Source organism: Volvox carteri, assembly GCF_000143455.1.
Source record: "Volvox carteri f. nagariensis unplaced genomic scaffold VOLCAscaffold_28, whole genome shotgun sequence".
Classification (NCBI taxonomy): Eukaryota; Viridiplantae; Chlorophyta; class Chlorophyceae; order Chlamydomonadales; family Volvocaceae; genus Volvox; species Volvox carteri.
In genome coordinates this window covers 1,465,681-1,469,145 of record NW_003307571.1, presented here as the reverse complement: position 1 = coordinate 1,469,145, position 3,465 = coordinate 1,465,681, and positions in this window count along the sequence as shown.

Genomic DNA, 3,465 nt, shown 5'->3' with positions numbered 1-3,465 from the left:
TGCGACACAAGCCCGAGAGCAGCAATTAGTACTGCAGTAGTGTAAGGCCCTTGGCAGCCCCGGTTTCGCCTCGTCCTGTCCTATCCGGCACCCCGAACGAAATCGTACAGCAAGCCATGAAGGCTATAGGACATAATCCAGCTTCTACAAGGTCATGAGTATCAACCAGATCAGCTAGTGTCTCGATGAAGAGTCCAAACAACTCCGTAGATAAAGGACACCCTTGCTTCTAGGGATGTGAATTTCAGCTGAATTGGGATTTGGCAACCTTAATTACGTAAGCTTAAAAGCGTAATATAGTAAATTACTGTAATTTACGGTTTCCACGGCCTGGACCCTGGACCCTTAATTTAAGGTTGCCGTACTAGTGTACGATTTTGGATTTTCAGCACAATTTCAGCGTTTTCACATTCGCAACACCATTCTTTACTTATTTACATATTTTTGACATCAGTTTGGCGCTTGTACAGCCGACTTGGCGACTATCGCCTTTCCAATTTGAACCATGGCTGACGCGGGCACGACCCCCGGCACCGGCGCGTATGGCGGCGTTGATACTGCAACACCACCTGCTCTTAAGGACCAGCAGCAGCATATGAAAAAGGGCACCACGCTGCTCGCGTACGCTTTGCCCCCTCGCAATGCTGCGGGCTTGCCGGTCCTGCCGCCCCGCACGTCGTGCGACAAGGCCAAGCCCTCCGACTGGGTGCGGGACCAGTTCGATAAGCAGAAAGGAAGTTGCCTGCACTGTTAAGCATTGAAAGCCGTGCATACATACTCGACCACGACACCTAATACCGTTGCAAACCATAGTCCTGGTTTGCAACCATAGTCCTGGTTTGCAACCATAGTCCTGGTTTGCAACCATAGTCCTGGTTTGCAACCAGGACTACTTGTCGTGTTGACTACTTGACTTGCTCTTTTGCTTGGTTGGGCGGAGGGAATCGCGGTTTTCAACCTGCATTGTTGGACTCTTTCACGCTTCCCCCATGGCTGGGTTTGTGGTGTGTTCGGAGGAGTGGACGGGTCAGCGGCACCCTGGTTTGCAGACCGGCGGAACCTGTAAGACCCATGGGTCTGTTAAGCTTTTAAGGTTTCTACCCCTCCTGAGGGACCTTATTACGGCCAGGTCCAATCTTAATTACGTAATTACGTAACCTTAATTCCTTAAAACGTAAAAACGTAAAACGTAAATTCGCATCCCTACTTGCTTCACTCCTTGCTTAGACTCAAACTCTCCCCCCACTTTCTCATTTACCTTCATCACCATGGACACCTTCTCGTACGCTTTTCTCAGAGCACCTAGCATGGGGCCGCTAATCCCCCTCTCCTGCAACCGAAGCCACATGTGTTCGCGAGGCACCCTATCAAAGGCCTTCTCAAAGTCAATCTGCACTGTTATCAACGGCGGTTGTCCCGCGATCCGATGCCGCCTGACCAGGTGTTGCTTGACAAAGAGGTGGTGAGCAGTGCCAAAACCCCGCCTGAAACCCGCTTGGCATGGGTGCCGCAGGTCCAGTATTTCCCCAGCACGTACCAGGCGGTTAAGGATCACTGACGCATAGCATTTCGCAAGTGCTCCTCCAACTGCAATGCCCCGATAATTTCCTGCCACCAACGGGTCACCCTTCTTCAAAATTGGGGATACCACCGTTTTGGTAAACTGCTGTGGAAAATCACCAGTTGCCCTGATGTGCTCTAACAAAACGTGCAGCACTGGGACGATACAGTTCACCTCCGTTCCCTGCCTGCCCTGCTCATCCACCCGTGGGAGGCGTGCATAACGGTAACATTCCGATGGTACGGCCTCGAGCCCATGAGCCTTTCCGTTTGGTAACCTACCGACAGCACGCGCTACCTCCTCCAAGGTGAAAGGCTCATCCAGGATGCTAGCTGCCCGTGCTCTCCTGTCCATGACAGTCCGACATGCTTGGCAAGCACCCTCTCCCAAAGGGGCCCCAAAAAAGGAGATATAGTTAAGGAGTCGGTGCGCACCTTCAACACCCGTCTCCCCAACTCCTGCGTTTAACAAGGTGGCAAAATGATCCCGAAATACATGCAAGTCGTCAATTGCGCAACGCTCCTTGAGTTGCCCTCCCAAGGCCCGCCATAGTGCGCGCTGATTGTGCCTGCACCTAACCACGAACTCACGCATTCTCTCTGTATCATATGCTGCTCGGGCATGACGTTTGGCACGGTTCATTGCGTTACGTGCCTTGCAGAACGCTTCCCACAAGGGGCCTGTTTTATTCTCGACCCTGCCAGGGCCAAGACGCACCCTGCAAGCAAGCATGTGTTGCCGGGCGCTTTGGCATTCCTCATTCCACCATAATGCACCACCCCCCGCTTGCATACCCTCAGGCCTGCGACCCGCAAATACTCGAATCAGCACCTTCCGCAGGAGGGTACTAATGCGCTCCACCGACTCCGTGCTGTTGCAGGCCCCATTCGATAGGTCCGTGATCACCCCATTTAGTGCATGCATGACCTGGGATCCATCAGTGAACAGAGCAGCATAGTCACGGTAACAGGAAATCTCAAACACTGCTCGCTTCTTTTGGCAGCACCCTTTGGCACTCGTCCTAGTTCCTCCTACAGCTAGACCAAGCACTAGCGTCATTGGACGGTGGTCAGTCGGGAACCAACCATCTGGCGCGAGCAGCTTGCCCACTCGCATCCAATAGGCATGACGGAGAACACCGGCCGAACCTACAAAAAGATCGATCATGCTCCCACCTGCTTCACCCTTGGGGAAGGTCAGACGACCCTCTAAATCCCCGGAAATACGGCCATTTAATACCAGCAGCCCTTGTGATCGGCACAGGGCGCCCAACTGGTGCCCAGCGAAATTGCAGACGAGGTCTTCACTCCTACGTCCGGGCACGTCTACGTAGCCCTGAGGGCCCGCGTCCCCCGGCAAGCCCATGAACTCCTGCAGTGCCGTCAGTTGGTCTAAATCTGGAACATCACTAACGTACCCGGGCAGGTCAGCAGGCGAGGACCGGTGCTTTGTATGCTGTGCACTAGATAGACGGGCATTTAGATCACCGGCAAGCATCACATCCTCCCCCGGCTGCCGGAGCTCAGAAATATCTTGTTGGACTCTCACGAAAGCAGCTTCTGCTGCTGCTGCTCGCTGTGCATTAGTTGCACCTCCGGCTGGGTACACTCTGGAAGTTTCAGGTGCAAGGTAACAGGCCCCCACCAGGAGGCTGTTTCCTGACAGAAGGTTGACACGTATCCACAGGACCTCACAGCCTGCAAGACTGTTGTTTTTCCGGACAATGGTAACCCCATGGGAGACGGTATCACGCACGTAGAGAGCAACCCCGCCATAGTCAGCGCGTATGGCATCTCCTGACCTCTGCACCCGCATCAGGCGGAAACCTTCAAGGGACACGTCACTCTCTGGCACTGCATCCGTTAGGTGTGCTTCGGTAACAATGATGAGATCATGACTAGTCA